This window comes from Oryx dammah, unplaced genomic scaffold (assembly GCF_014754425.2).
Source record: "Oryx dammah isolate SB20612 unplaced genomic scaffold, SCBI_Odam_1.1 HiC_scaffold_22, whole genome shotgun sequence".
Taxonomy (NCBI): Eukaryota; Metazoa; Chordata; class Mammalia; order Artiodactyla; family Bovidae; genus Oryx; species Oryx dammah.
In genome coordinates, this window is record NW_024070206.1 from 47,515,774 (window position 1) to 47,531,805 (window position 16,032).

At 38.9% G+C, this 16,032-nt stretch overlaps 1 long non-coding RNA gene across 1 annotated transcript; it reads right to left on the reverse strand.

Moving 5' to 3' along the window:
• Positions 1-1,494: 1,494 nt before the first annotated feature.
• On the reverse strand, positions 1,495-4,590 carry LOC120880907. Its single transcript, XR_005725154.1, has 2 exons — positions 4,550-4,590; positions 1,495-1,859 (listed from the first exon to the last, which is right to left on the reverse strand). It is a non-coding gene; the product is annotated as an uncharacterized LOC120880907 (long non-coding RNA).
• Positions 4,591-16,032: the final 11,442 nt, after the last annotated feature.

A 16,032-nucleotide genomic window follows, 5' to 3' on the forward strand; every position in this document is an offset into this window, starting at 1 on the left:
AGTAATTGTGTGCTAAAGTGAACTCTCGTAGAGTGAAAATGATATAATTTTACTTTGCATTTGTCTATGAGATCTATAAAGAGCTATGTCTCTCCAAGGGAATAAGCAGAGTATTTAAGATGTCAAAAGACAATCCAAATCTGACATGGAATCCTGAAAGGCAACTAAAAGTAAAATGAAGACAAAAAATATTTTTTTCTGAATCTAGAAAAAAAAACCACTGTATCTCTTCAACAAGTAATTAAATCTGATTTCGTACAAGAAGAATAGTATTGAACATATAAGAGTCAGTCAGTTCTATTGTCTTTCTCCTTACACACTCCTCCTTGGTGACTAATGAAATGGGTCAATGATTATTTTTTCTCTTTTCAAGGTCATCTTTGCATAGAATTTGAGAGCTCACCTATCTAACTACTGGGGATGGCCAAAAAACAACAAATTAGAGAAAGCAGAGAACTGGGTGGATCACAGAGACATGTCACAGGTCTTATAACAGCTTTTTTTTTTTTTAATAATAATAGATCATATTATAGCTTCTTGGGTTCATTTGCTATTTCAAAAACAAGGATTGACTTTTGTGTATGGAGTCTAATAAAAATCATGCAGTAGATTTCCAGTACATGAGATATTCTCTGCTACATTTTTCTGTGTTTTTTAATTCAATTTTTATGAGCCTCTGTGGTTGAGGGAACTATGGCTTAAGGGACAGGGAGTTCTGGGTATTTTAACTTCAGGCTAATATATGCTCATAGAATTATAGGGATGGAATAGACCTTGAAAATAAGCTTGTCCAGTTCCTCTTACTTCATAGGAAGCTGAGGTCTAGAGCAGTACTTCCCAACTATGTACATGCCATGACAACATAGAAAGTGAACCCATTTTTTTATGTCACAGTGGGGTAATCTCTAAAGGTGCTCACAGCTAAAGGTGGCCATATAGGGTCACTGACTGCCCTCAGTCCTACTCGTCTACCAAGAAGTCCACAGGGATAAATATGTTGGCACACCTGTAACCCATTCACAATACTTCAGTGTTGCCAAGGACACATCAAAGAGGAGTGCTGGTCTAGAGCCCACATATTCAAAGAGCAGATTTATAACTTCTGAATTTCTAACTCTCCAGAAGTTACTTGTGTTGTCTTGGCCAACTGGCCAATGGCAGTGGAGAAAAATAGGATTGTCCAGGATCGGGTCTGTGAGATGCAAATGGTGATTGCCTAAGAGATTTCCAGTTTTCTTATGCGTATCTATTTAGCGTCTGTACTTTCCAGATCCTTCCAAGATCTCTGACCTTATAAAATGGCAGATGTAAATCACTGCTCTCTCCCCCTTTCCCTTTCCTATCCACTAACTTTTATAATAACTGAAGAGAACTGTGATTTTTGCAATAGAAAAACATTAATGTGAATAATTGCTATAAATTTCATACACACACAGTCCACATATACACACTAAAGTACTCACAAACATCTATACTGAAATAACTAAAATCCAATGAGGCAGCAAGTGTCTTATTTATTATAACTTTTCAAAATTTTATTTCACTGTACCATTTTCTTTAGCACTTAGGATGTGACAAGGTGCTTACTGAGCCCTAGGGTGGTTAAATGTTGGCCTCTCTAGCCTTCCTTAGCCGGACTTAGAAAATCTGAAAGCATCTAAACTTTAATATGTGCTTTATCATATTAAACTTATGTGAATCATCTTCATTTTTTTTTAACATCTTCACTTTTATGTGGTGCTTGTGGCAGTACCAAAATCAAAAACAACAAGGCAGCTGATCAGTGGTGTTAGTAACATTCTGTTCATTAGCCTTTCTTCTCCATCATTCCTGGTTCCAGCTGAGTTCTTCTCCAAGCTCTGAGAGAGAGAAAAAATACACTTGCTTGTGAAATATTTTCTTACATGCTGCACATTTGAGAAAGTAACAAGATGTCTCTCATTCCATTAAAAATTATTACTTTGGTAAATTCCAGGTTGAAAACAAGTGACTACGGAATGATTTTTTTAAAAAACATTTAGAAACCTTGTTTTTTAAACAACTCTATTTCCTTCACACGGAGAAAGCCTCAACGATTTATTCATTTCGTTTGACTACTTTTTAATCTCAGTTTTTATGAGGACACTAATGACCCTCACAGATTGTTACCCTCCAGTGAAATAACAGAGCTTTGGCAGCGGCTGGATTGCAATTGAAGAGTTTGAAACTCACTGTAAATCTTCCTGTTTTGTTGTTCTTCAAACTAGGCTTTGCCATCTGCCTTATGAATTGAATTTTTGTTGTGGTATTTCACATTCTCTAAAATATGGTTATCGCCACCCATAAACTGAGGTTCCTGGAGAGTATTAATTAAGTCCAAAATATTGCACCAATGTGCACAGTGAAATACAACAGAAATGTCATGGTGTGATCATCATTATAACCCTCTCTGCATTCCATGATGACTGTTCTTTCAAAACCCGGAGATGATTTGGTTGTAGCAGCCAACGAAGTTAAATCTGAAGACTTAAATTTAGGTGTATGAGATAAATTGAAACAGATCTTATTGCTCCCAAACACTCTCTTGGAAATAATGGCATCTTGACATTTTATCAGTCACTCAAGCGGTCATTCTCAGCAGCATCAGCCGGAGCTTGAAGGATAGAGCCGTAAAGAAAGGACTGTCAGCCGTAAACATTCCTCAAAACCATGAAAACCACAAATGAGAGCTTAAGTAATGGAGGACACAATACCCTTGATATTTCAACAGTTATCTGCAACAACAGGCTTTGTTCAGAACCATGGTCATTTTTTCAAAAGCCTTACTTGTCAGGCCCAGACTGGGGTAAAGGAGGAGAGAGAAGAGAATAGGGAGGAGGGTAGAAGTACGTATGATGTCTTTAGGTTTAAAAATGTACTTGAGTTGGCTGTATATTTAAGCTTATGGAAATTGTTCAACAGCGACAAAATAAATTTTTAAAAAAAAAACAGTAAAGATGGATCTGAAGACATTAATATCATTAAGCTTGAAGTGAAGCTTTGAGATTATTAGAGAGGCATTTACACAGCTCAGCTGTTCTCTATGTGGCCATTCCTGATGTCAAATTACAGAAGAGAAAAATAGAGGGGAATGCATTGCAGGGAAGAGAAAGTAGTAATGGATAAGAGTGTGAGTGTGGGAAGACAAAATGAACTTAACTTCATTACACCTCAGGAACATATTGCAGTGCTGTGGAAGGAGAAAGACTGATTTTAAATGGACTTGGTGCTATTATCTGGACAATTGGGACCCAAGACAATTAAATGAAATTGAGTATACACCACAACCAGGTCACCCAAACTCAAGAAACAGCAAACCTGGAAAGGTTAAATGCCCTAGAATTGCATTTGTGGAGTTTCTCAACACATGAGATTAATGGTTACTCAAAGCAATGGATAAATATTAGCTAAAGACCATTAGCCGAGGAAAACACATCAGTGCATCACAGTTCTCAGGGCTTATCAGATCAATTTTAAATAGGTTTATCTTGGACTTTTCTAACATTTAATGAGGAACAAATTGTTTTGTTTTTTTTTTCTATTTCCTCTACCCATGTTGACTTTTTGATATTACCTAACAGAGAACAATTAAAATAAATGGGTCTCTGACAAAGAGTTAATTTGCTTGTCTCAGAAGCAATTGGAAAAGGGTCATTTTATGATTGTTTCTTGCTATTACACAGTTTATCATAAGTATCTATATTGAATAGTAGATTCTTTAAATAAGACAATAGTTTGAATGGTCATCTGTCTCTTTCCACAGCCTTCATGTGGCACCTACCTAAACAACAGTAGGTTGACATGATTCTATCTTATTTTTAATAGCTCTCAATCTATGTCAATCAGAATCAAAATGTCATTCAATTCTCTTTATATTTAACTGCAGCAAATAAAAACAAACACAAAGTATATTTTATTGTCTATCTGGAACCAGTCACTGTGCTAGGAATAGTAGGCCATCCTTCTATCTCCAGGAAAAATGGGGAAAAGTGCAACTACTTTACTTATAGCATCTTAATTGCATGCAGAATATTAAAGTCCTAAGTTCCCTAATTAGGCATTAAAAACCATTAGGAGGAAACCAGGGAGTAGTACCTGAAGACTGAGAAGAACAAATGTTAACTTGTGGCTTGGGCTTCTGACTCAGTCAGCCTTTCTTTGTCTCTTATCTTGGCCCCAAGGTATCACTGTTTTCTGCCACCAACAAGGTGGCCTTTTTAACCATTATTGATATCAAAAGGCTATGAGATGCAAATTGGTCTCTTTTTTATTTAAAAAAATAAAAATAACTTTCCTTTTCTATAATTACATTCTGAAATTCACCTATAAGAATTCTGCAATACCTACCTAAATCTTTTGATAAGCAGCAAGTAAAGCAATACAATATTTGATAAAATGCTCCAGTTCTAAAAGTAGCAAGTGATATTTCTACTTCCTTCAATAAACCATGCATTTCATCTTCATTAAAAGAATCACTTCTTTTATTCTATGTCAGTGGCTCATAATAAGGCATCAATAGAGTAGTGCTTACCCACTCCAGTGTTCTTGCCTGGAGAATCCCAGGGACGGGGGAGCCTGGTGGGCTGCCGTCTATGGGGTTGCACAGAGTCGAACACGACTGAAGCGACTTAGCAGCAGCAGCAGCAGAGTAGTGCTTATATGCTGTGGTTTGACTGACCTGTAAAACAGCTTCTCATGACCCCAATATTTCCCTCTGTGAACAGTACAGCATGAACTAGCCTAGTTCCACCCACACAGAAGGCTACAGTGTAAAAACAAACAATAGCACAGTAGAAGACCATGTACACTTTTCGTTGACATAGCACTGTCCCTAGATTTGAATCTGAGTACATTTCTGATCTAGAAACACAAGTCAAGAGTAAAGGAAGCTTTGAGAAGATTAGTTCATGAAAGAACAAAAGACAAGTCTCTTCCAGTAGTCAGAAAAAAAAAGAAATGTGTCCTGCCTTATATCAAACAAATGGAATATTATGAATCTTGCAATAGTGATATTTCTTATTCACAGTGGAAGCTCTACATGAGGGAATTTGATTAGGGTAAAAAGGTACCAAAACAAAAGAACTTTATACTCTCTATTTCTCCTCCTCTCTCTCTTACACAAACAAACAAACAAAAAAAACACAATCACTCTGTTTTTACAATAAGTATGCATAACTGTGTTTCAAAAAGTTAAAAAGAGAGCAAAAATTTCACTTAGTTTCTAATGCATAGTTTGCTTTCCAATAATATGTTTTTAATCGAGGAGCTATCCCACGTTGAAGGTTAGGAACAGTGGCGGTAAGGAGATACCCCTCATCCAAGGTAAGGAGCAGCGGCTGTGCTTTGCTGGAGCAGCCGTGAAGAGATACCCCATACCAAGGTAAGAGAAACCCAAGATGGTAAGTGTTGCAAGAGGGCATCAGAGGGCAGACACACTGAAACCATACTCACAGAAAACTAGTCAATCTAATCACACTAGGACCACAGCTTTGTCTAACTCAATGAAACTAAGCCATGCCTATGGGGCAAGCCAAGATGGGCGGGTCATGGTGGAGAGGCCTGACAGAATGTGGTCTACTAGAGAAGGGAATGACAAGCCACTTCAGTATTCTTGCCTTGAGAACCCCATGAACAGTAGGAAAAGGCAAAATGATAGGATACCAAAAGAGGAACTCCCCAGGTCAGTAGGTGCCCAATATGCTACTGGAGATCAGTGGAGAAATAAGTCCAGAAAGAATGAAGGGATGGAGCCTAAGCAAAAACAATACCCAGTTGTGGATGTGACTGGTGATAGAAGCAAGATCCAATGCTGTAAAGAGCAATATTTCATAGGAACCTGGAATGTCAGGTCCATGAATCAAGGCAAATTGGAAGTGGTCAAACAAGAGATGGCAAGAGTGAACGTTGACATTCTAGGAATCAGCGAACTAAAATGGACTCGAATGGGTGAATTTAACTCAGATGATCATTATATCTACTACTGTGGGCAGGAATCCCTCAGAAGAAATGGAGTAGCCATCATGGTCAACAAAAGAGTCCAAAATGCAGTACTTGGATGCAATCTCAAAAATGACAGAATGATCTCTGTTCATCTCCAAGGCAAACCATTCAATATCACAGTTATCTAAGTCTATGCCCCAACCAGTAATGCTAAAGAAACTGAAGTTGAATGGTTTTATGAAGACCTACAAGATCTTTTAGAACTAACACCCAAAAAAGACGTCCTTTTAAATATAGGGGACTGGAATGCAAAAGTAGGAAGTCAAGAAACACCTGGAGTAACAGGCAAATGTGGCCTTGGAATGAGGAATGAAGCACAGCAAAGACTAATAGAGTTTTTCCAAGAAAATGCACTGGTCATAGCAAACACCCTCTTCCAACAACACAAGAGAAGACTCTACACATGGACATCACCAGATGGTCATCATCAAAATCAGATTGATTATATTCTTTGCAGCCAAAGATGGAGAAGCTCTATACAGTCAACAAAAACAAGACTGGGAGCTGACTGTGGCTCAGATCATGAACTCCTTATTACCAAATTCAGACTTAAATTGAAGAAAGTAGGGAAAACCACTAGACCATTCAGGTATGACCTAAATCAAATCCCTTATGATTATACAGTGGAAGTGAGAAATAGATTTAAGGGTCTAGATCTGATAGATAGAGTGCCTGATGAACTATGGAATGAGGTTCGTGACATTGTACAGGAGACAGGGATCAAGACCATCCCCATGGAAAAGAAATGCAAAACAGCAAAATGGCTGTCTCGGGAGGCCTTACAAATGGCTGTGAAAAGAAGAGAAGCAAAAAGCAAAGGAGAAAAGGAAAGATATAAGCATCTGAATGCAGAGTTCCACAGAATAGCAAGAAGAGATAAAAAAGCCTTCTTCAGCAATCAATGCAAAGAAATAGAGGAAAAGAACAGAATGGGAAAGATTAGAGAAATTTCTTCAAGAAAATTAGAGATACCAAGGGAACATTTCATGCAAAGATGGGCTCAATAAAGGACAGAAATGGTCTAGACCTAAAAGAAGCAGAAGATATTAAGAAGAGGTGGCAAGAATACACAGAAGAACTGTACAAAAAAGATCTTCATGACCCAGGTAATCACAGTGATGTGATCACTAATCTAGAGCCAGACATCTTTGAAAGTGAAGTCAAGTTGGCCTTAGAAAGCATCACTACAAACGAAGCTAGTGGAGGTGATGGAATTCCAGTTGACCTGTTTCAAATCCTGAAAGATGATGCTGTGAAAGTGCTGCACTCGATATGCCAGCAAGTTTGGAAGACTCAGCAGTGGCCATAGGACTGGAAAAGGTCAGTTTTCATTCCAATCCCAAAGAAAGGCAATGCCAAAGAATGTTCTACTACCGCACAATTGCAGTCATCTCACATGCTAGTAAAGTAATGCTCAAAATTCTCCAAGCCAGGTTTCAACAATATGTGAACCACGAACTCCCTGATGTTCAAGCTGGTTTTAGAAAATGCAGAGGAACCAGAGATCAAATTGCCAACATCCGCTGGATCATGAAAAGGCAAGAGAGTTCCAGAAAAACATCTATTTCTGCTTTATTGACTATGCCAAAGCCTTTGACTGTGTGGATCACAATAAACTGTGGAAAATTCTGAAAGAGATGGGAATACCAGACCATCTAACCTGCCTCTTGAGAAATCTGTATGCAGGTCAGGAAGCAACAGTTAGAACTGGACATGGAACAACAGACTGGTTCCAAATAGGAAAAGAAGATGTCAAGGCTGTATATTGTCACCCTGCGTATTTAACTTCTATGCAGAGTACATCATGAGAAATGCTGGACTGGAAGAAACACAAGCTGGAATCAAGATTGCTGGGAGAAATATCAATAACCTCAGATATGCAGATGACACCACCCTTATGGTAGAAAGTGAAGAGGAGCTAAAAAGCCTCTTAATGAAAGTGAAAGAGGAGAGTGAAAAAGTTGGCTTAAAGCTCAACATTCAGAAAACGAAGATCATGGCATCTGGTCCCACCACTTCATGGAAAATAGATGGGGAAACAGTAGAAACAGTGTCAGACTTTATTTTGGGGGGGGGCTCCAGAATCACTGCAGATAGTGATTGCAGCCATGAAATTAAAAGACGCTTACTCCTTGGAAGAAAACTTATGACCAACCTAGATAGTATATTCAAAAGCAGAGACATTACTTTGCCGACTAAGTCCGTCTAGTCAAGGCTATAGTTTTTCCTGTGGTCATGTATGGATGTGAGAGTTGGACTGTGAAGAAGGCTGAGCACCGAAGAATTGATGCGTTTGAACTGTGGTGTTGGAGAAGACTCTTGAGAGTCCCTTGGACTGCAAGGAGATCCAGCAGTCCATTTTGAAGGAGATCAACCATGGGATTTCTTTGGAAGGAATGATGCTAAAGCTGAAGCTCCAGTACTTTGGACACCTCATGAGAAGAGTTGACTCCTTGGAAAAGACTCTGATGCTGGGAGGGATTGGGGGCAGGAGGAGAAGGGGACGACCCAGGATGAGATGGCTGGATGGCATCACGGACTCGATGCACGTGAGTCTGAGTGAACTCCGGGAGTTGGTGATGGACAGGGAGGTCTGGGGTGCTGCGATTCATGGGGTCGCAAAGAGTCAGGCACAACTGAGCGACTGAACTGAACTGAACTGAATCTATGTTTTCAAATAGGAGGGTGCCCAATATTTATTCTACCTTGTACCTTTTATTTAGAACATAAATCCACTTTGTCCTGCTCATAACCAAAACAAGCGAACAGAAAAACCTATGAAAATCAATGGGTATCCTAAAAATAGCTTGGAACCCATAATCCGCATCTCCCTTCCACCCTGATAATCTGCTTACATTTTCTTGTTTAGCTCATTTTGAAATTCTCAGCTTTATACCCTGTCTGCAATACTTGCCTCTGAACCACTCTGGTTCAGGGAACCCCTGGTTTCCCAGTCTGGGTCTTCTAATTGCCACTTCCTCTGCTATTTAGGTCTTGCTTAAATCACTTGATTATCTAGGCCAGCACTACATGCTTCTATCCTCAACTCTGGAAAGCCCCTTGACCAAAAGATCTAGCTCCTGAGATTCTTCTTCACCTGGAGGAACATAATGAAGTTAGCTGGAGAGAATATTAGACAGTCAAAATAATAACTGCTATTACTATTTTCATTATCAAAAAAAGAGAGAAATTAAAATCTAAAGGGTAAATCAGTAGGAAATACGACAGAAACTAACTTGAAAAGGAAAGAATCCAACAAAAGAGGTAGAAAGCAAGGAGCAATTCAAGGCAGAGAGAAGGAATTAAACTGCTGTCAGCCTTCACAAAAAGGCACTAAGGCACCAAGGGCACTACTGGATATGGCCTGGGGGTAAAGAGCATTCTCAGCCCACCAGAATAACAGGTAACACTGTAGGACCTTCCATTTTCTTCCTCCACTTCATGCTTATATCTTTTTGTCTGTGTATTCAGACAAACAAATATGAATAAACCAACTCCTAAATTTCATACAAGAGTATCTATATAGGAACAGCAAAAAAGAAGGAAAACTCTGTCCTTGTGCTTAAGGAAATTTGTCTATAAATGGGATATATGACTTACATTTGTATTAATAAGTAACTGAAGAAAAAAAAAGAAATTCCTGCTTTCTCTAGAAGAGTCTGATAATTAAAAGCTTTCCAGAGTGTTTGATTATGCAAAGAAAGGCCAAGACCTGAATTTGGAGATAGGGCCAGAAGGGATCTGAATTTCTTTGCATAAGAAAATGGAGGAGAAATATTTGATCTTGGGATCAGAGTGAAAAAGAAAGGAGGAAGGAGAAAAGAGAGGATAACCCCGCAACTTAGAGAGGTATGAGAAGGACTTACGTTGAGAACCAGGCTTAATATTGGATAAGATTTTGCTTTCCTAGGATACAAACTCTATTCTTCTCTCCGAACTTTTAGTACAGTCTGCAAGATGTGAAAAACAAAAATAAAAAGTCTAGTATTTCTGTGAAAATCAGGGAAATGGGCTAAAATCCATGCTTTAATAGAGGCCCAGTGGAAATCAGCAAGAAGAAAGTATGATATGGGAAATCTGGAATTCGCAGACAAGAAGTTAGGGTCAGACACTTAATTTCATGACCCTTGAAGTTTTGAAAGTCTTAGGGAAGGACTTTACATAGGGCATAGTTTAGGTACACAGGCTGGTATAGATCTCAAGAAGAAAGGAACCACAATTGACGTCTGGATTCTCCATATAACTAGTCATATGATGTAATATGGGCTTCCCTGGTGGCTAGTAAAAAATCTGCCTGCAATTTAGGAGCTGCAAGAGATGCAGGTTCAATCCCTGGGTTGGGAAGGTCCTCTGGAGGAGGGCATGGCAACCCATTCTAGAATCCCTTGGACAGAGGAACTTGGCAGGATCAGTCCACAGGGTTGCAAAGAGTAGGCGATGAATGAAGCAACCTAGCACACACAAACACACGATGTAATATGTATGTTAAATATTTAATGCATACAAAAATTTGCTAGATAAAATGAAGAAATAAAAGCAGGTAGAGGATTAGGAAATTATTTTAGAGAAAGGAAGCTTCAGAACATGAACTTCATCTAGCTAACATGAAATATGTCTTTTGCACTTTATTATAATGTTAGTGCAATGACATTTGGAAGCTGTGTCTTGGACTCAAAGATTTTATAAAGACACCCAAAGCCCGAGGGACTAGTCACATTTAACCTAAACCAAAACACGGGGGAAAACACAATTTCAAACAAGGGTCTCCCAGGAGAGTTCTACTTTTCTTTGATTTTTTTTCACCCAGAGTCTAATGCTAGTGGTGTCCTTCCCTTGAATTCCTCACATAAGAAAGAGAGAGCTCAACCTTACTCTTTCACCTGCTCCTTATTTGGTAGAAGCATAGTTGTGAGATGCCTTTGAATCTCACTTCTGACATTGACTAGCATGCTGACTAGCCCGAAGATCAGTTGATTCTTCTGCCCCCAATATTACCATCTTTAAAGTGGAAATGAGAGCAGCTACTTCATAATACCCTTAGGAGAATTACATGAGACATTACGGCCTGGTGACTATAGTTAACATTGCTACACTGTATACTGAATAGTTCCTATGACAGTAGAACTTGAATGTTCTCACCATAACAACACAACGGTGATTATGTGAGGTAAAGGATGTGGTAAGTAACCTTACTGTACAAACATTTCACAATATGTATGTGTATCAGGTGATGACACTGTATGCCTTCAACGTCTACAATATTATATATGTCAATTATGTCTCAATAAAGCTAGAAAAAATCTCTTACAGTGCCTCAGTTCTAAGCCTTTTTGAAATAACTAGACATAGATGAGGAGGTAAAGGGAGGGGAGATACAAGAAGTCTTTGCTTGTTTCCATTTGCTAACAATCCAGTAGCAATGGTTAAGGAATCCTGAGGACTCTTTTTGCCAGACACTGTGCAATGGGATGGACACTGAATTTATTTCATTTAATCTTTACAACTATACCATGAAGTATAGACTATGATTCCTATCTTACAGATGAGAAAATCAAGGCCTTCAGAGACTAATTTGTTCAAGGTCATATCAACTAATTAATCCATAGCAGAGATAGGAACTAGACAAAAGCAGTCTAACTTAGAGCCTAAATTCTTCACACTCACTATTCTGTCCTTTTTTTGTATTATATTTACATAGCAAAAATATAACCACATTTAGGTCTAAGGTAATAGATTAATCATTTAATGTTGTTTCAGCCTACAATCCTTAAGAGCTCCCTCCCAACCGGTAAAGAAGGGTAAGATACAGTACGTTATTAAAGTCCCTCCTACTTTGCCTCAGAAAATATCTACCAGCTATTGACTGACCTTCAGGTAGCTCACTATCACCCACCAAGCTATTAGCTACCAAAAGCTGATTCTATTCTTGTTTCCCCAACTCCTGTCCCTATACTTGTCACCCTGAGACTCCACTGGCTCTGAAACCATTCTCTTGGCTCCACGTTGAGCATCTGAAGTCCAGGTCTGCCCACTTTCCCGACCACACCTCCAGAACCACTCAGTCAAATTCTACCCTCCTCCAACCAATCATGAAGGAAAGAGCAGACCTTCAGTCATATATTAGTCATGACAATGAATCTAGGCTTATTAATTTGTAGTCAGCAATGGTTTTAATGAACTGGGGAGCAATTTGCCTAAGTGAGCCCAACTCCTATTTGCACCCTTAATGGAGAAAGGGAAATGGCCAAACCAGTGGAAAATGTTGTCTCCTTTTGCACACAATCTATTTTAAGATTTTTCATGCCTTCAAGGTCCTCTTTTCTGGGTCAGAAATGATAAAGCACACAAAATTTTATTCATTTCTATCATGGTCCTGGGGATGTTAAAATCATATTCTGCTTTTAATAGCTTCTCCATCAATACAGGTAGTAACCGCTCACTCAGCTTCCATCTCTAACTGCTATTCCTGCCAGTCTGTGTTAACTGTGAAAACAATTTGCTTGTGTGGATTCATTTATTAAGCACAGAGTACAGCTAAGTGTTTTGCAGAACATACACAGCAACAGCACTTTCTGAGATTCACTGTGGTTTTGTAAATTGATGGCAAGAATAATGCTTTACACTTATGTAATACTTTATATTTTTCAAAGGACTTTTGTGTTCATTATCTCATTTGATCCAAATATACTTTGCAAGAGATGTAGAATAAGTATTATTCTGCCTATTTCATAATTTTCTGTTTTAAATGAGGGTCAGAGAGGGTAAGTGAATTATTCTAGGCTAAATAATAAATTTTGTTAGTGTCAGTTTGGAACTGGGCCCCCCTCAATTTATTACACACTTTTAAAAATTTAAATACAGAAAAAAATGCAAACAAAAACCAAAAACTATGTGCCAACCACACACAACTAATAAATATTTCACTTTGTCATGGAAGGAAAGGTGGGCCCGAAGAAGAAAGGACTCGTTTGTCTAGCTGATTGGCTCATGAAAGAGATAGAATTTTTACTCCTGAACGATAGTTGAAATATTAATCGCCAGTTAGAGAAGGAATTGGCATAAGCAATAGTGTGGGCGTATGACCATCTATAAACATGCAAGTTGAGTTTATGAAACATTGGGTTCAAAAATTTGACTAGAGCAGAAGAATCAAGTAGGAGAATCAATAGCAAATAAGCCACAATCAGATAGTAGAGAATCTTGAATACTAGTCTAAGGAGTTTAAGGCTATCCATAGTTAATTGTTGAATACCAGGACATATTCTCAAGTTAATTGTCAATTCATTAATCTCAACAATTACTACTAGGCTCAGTGCTGGGCAAAGTAACAAAAGGCTTTAGGTAGTATGATTTTACACTCAAGATCTACTCCCATTATTAAACACCCTTTACCCAGCCTTTGATCTGAATAGCCATAGTGCAAGTTTAAAGTCACAGGTTTCAATGCTTGGCCATTCTTGGTTAACTAAACTCCATTTTACTGGTTATATTAATTACCATGGATTTTTTAAATTGCAATCAAGTAGTTGAATTTAAATACTAAGAAAATGTGAAAAAAAAGATAGTGAAACATATGCTGTCATATATTTCTTTAAAAAAAAAAAAGCACTGTACTGTATATCCTGTGGGACTCATTACATTTAGGCCAACTTCAGCAAGTTCTTGTTCCCTACCTCCATTCTTGGTGATGAGAATTCATGTTGAGACAAAGAATGATGGGATTCTATAGAAATTCCTTGGTAAAAGAATATTGAATTATGTTCCCTGGAGCCTACTGACTACATCAGAATTTTTCAGCCTTGACACTATTAGCATTTTAGGCCTAATAATTCTTTGTTTTGGGGTGACGGGAGGCGGGGGAGGCAGAGGGCAACTGTTCTGTGAATCAGAATGTAGAGCAGCTTCCATGGCCTCTACGCACTATATGTCACCACTAACCCCCTAGTTGTGACAACCCAAAATATCTCTAGACGTTATCAAATGTCCCCTGGGTGGCAAGATTGCTCCTAGTTGAGAACCACTCCACTGCAGCACAAAACTAAGCTCAAAAGTATCTTAACAATAAGTTTTGAAACAAAACTAAGAAAAATAAATTAAGTAACCTATTTCTCTCAGCTTCCCAGTTCATCAGGACTTTGCTATATAGTCTCAATTGCCTAGGTAAACTTAACCAAATCAATAATGGAAGAAAAAAAAAAGATGACAGAAAATAAATCCCATCTATGAACCAGTTAACTAACATTCCACAGAAAGAAAGTTATAGACAATTTCCCCCAAGAAATTAAATTCCTTTACAAAAGTACCCTTAGGACTTTTAGCACAAATCACTCTTCTTACTTGAGACTATTTATCATTTTTTAGAGCTTATAAATTATACACACCAGCAGAAATTTTATACACCAACAACCACAACAATCCAGATACAAAACAGAGCAGTTGAAGGGTATTGCCTTCTAACAAAGAGAGAAAGAGATGGTTGGGGGAGGGGAGGTGGCAAGAAAAAAGAACTAACCACACTCACCTTTAGAGCTCCCCTCTCAGGAACATAGCTTTTCTTCTCTGTCCTCACTGTCTTAATAGATTTCATCTTCCTTTAAAAGACAAGTCACAATCTGTCCCTGAAGACAGCCGTTATCATTAAAACGCTCCGCTGGGGGCAGAGGGGCAACATTACTCAGTGTGAGACAGGACATGCAAGAAGACGTGTGACACTTTTCCTTCAGGGCCAGCATTTTGGAGAATGGAGGGGCTGAGACAGAACTCCCCAGAGGTCAATGCTTCCATCTTCTTGCCTCTGGTTGAGGCTACAAACTAAACCATTCTGGAAGGAAAGTTGTCAATTTTCTCTATTTATTAAAATATTTCCAGAATGGAGTGGTCTTTTTCATTTCACAGCAATTAAGAGTTAAGATTGCTGCTAGAGCAATAACATTCTTCTTTCAGTTGTAGCCTATGCTCACCTTAGCCATCCTGATCTGAACATCACTTACAATGATCAAGAATCAGATGCCAGATATTCACCTGTGCTACACACAGAGGATACATCACATCTGCCCTCCTGGGTTGGGGTTGAGAGGAAACCAGATAAAGGACACACACACAGTGATCAGTGCTCACTGCAGTACTTTTCCTCTCCCCATCATCTGGAGTAGTAACCTACATATCACAATCAAGCTGCACGTCATTTACAGAACTCAATAGATACAAAATAATGACAGTGTGTAGAGCTGGGAGGCACCTTGACAAACCTCTATATCCAAACTCATGCTACAAAACAAAAGCCAAAACCACAGAGGTAAAATGACACTCCCCAGGGTCATACAGCTCATCAGTCACCCGTGAGAACCAGAGACCCTGTCTCCCAACTCAACTTGATCAACTGCTCCCTTCATGACAGTAATGATGCTTCTCAGGAGCAGTGACAGAGAACCCAGCTCAAACTGGTACCAGAAACAAGAAAGGAAAAGAAAAAGTGGGGAGGGGGGAGTTCCTATAATGAAACAAATCAGAGTGAATATGTGTTTTCCAGAGGTTCCTCACCTGCCATCCCCTTTCCTGGTAGCTCCATATCTTCTTTTGAGACACCAGTGGTCTTCCACCCTCAGTCATGCAGTTTGGGTGGGCTCGGCCTCCCTGCCTGCTCTACGCATTCATAGTCACTTGCAGGCCCTTCAAGGTAGATGAATTTATAAGATTGTCTCCTTCCAATAAAGGGAAATACAATCAGTGGGAAGGCAGGCACCCTGAAGGTATTGCAACCAGGAACTCCAAATATACATCTTGCTTTTGTTTGGAGCTGATGCTAAGATTATTTTTTTTCCTTCTTCTTATACCTCCCAAGAGGCTTGGGAAAGCCCAAGATCAGGAAGGCCCAAGACTTCCCTCCAGATATCACAAACCCACAGCTACTGGGGTTACTCCAAGTTACTAGCTCAAGTTACTCCAAGTGTATAGCTCCAAGTTACTAACTCAAGATCCTCCTGACCCAAACAGGAATCAACAAGAAAGTTCTCA